This window comes from Propithecus coquereli, unplaced genomic scaffold (genome assembly GCF_000956105.1).
Source record: "Propithecus coquereli isolate 6110/MARCELLA unplaced genomic scaffold, Pcoq_1.0 Scaffold240, whole genome shotgun sequence".
NCBI classification, from domain to species: Eukaryota; Metazoa; Chordata; class Mammalia; order Primates; family Indriidae; genus Propithecus; species Propithecus coquereli.
This window is the reverse complement of record NW_012147953.1, coordinates 628,054-628,385: the sequence shown is the minus strand read 5'-3', so window position 1 is coordinate 628,385 and position 332 is coordinate 628,054. Positions and strand designations below refer to the sequence as shown.

Sequence of the window (332 nt, the reverse complement as noted above, 5' to 3'; positions counted from 1 at the left end):
TAGCACTTATTTATTTGAGAATAACATTGATTTAGACACATGATCTTCCCTCTCAGTTCAGAGGTTTTCCAGAAGATGTAACAGCATTTTATCTCTTGGAGACTTCCCTGCCTTTTCTTCTACTCCTGACTTTATTTAACTAGTGAGCTTTAGAAGTCCAAACATAATGACAATTTTTGCTCTAGATCTTACCATAATTTAGCTAGTTATTGGAGCAGATTTTATCACTGGACTTGTGCATTAGCAAATGTCATTCACTACTTGTAAGAAGTACCTCTTCCAGAACCGGAATCAGTGTGTGACTCATTTCATAGTTGCCCTCTAAAATATCA

At 35.8% G+C, this 332-nt stretch overlaps 1 protein-coding gene across 1 annotated transcript in view; it reads left to right on the top strand.

Annotated features, from left to right (window-relative positions):
• Positions 1-332, top strand: part of NAF1 (nuclear assembly factor 1 ribonucleoprotein) — a 121,375-nt gene that overhangs the window by 19,616 nt on the left and 101,427 nt on the right. The gene's annotated exons all lie outside the window — the stretch shown is intronic.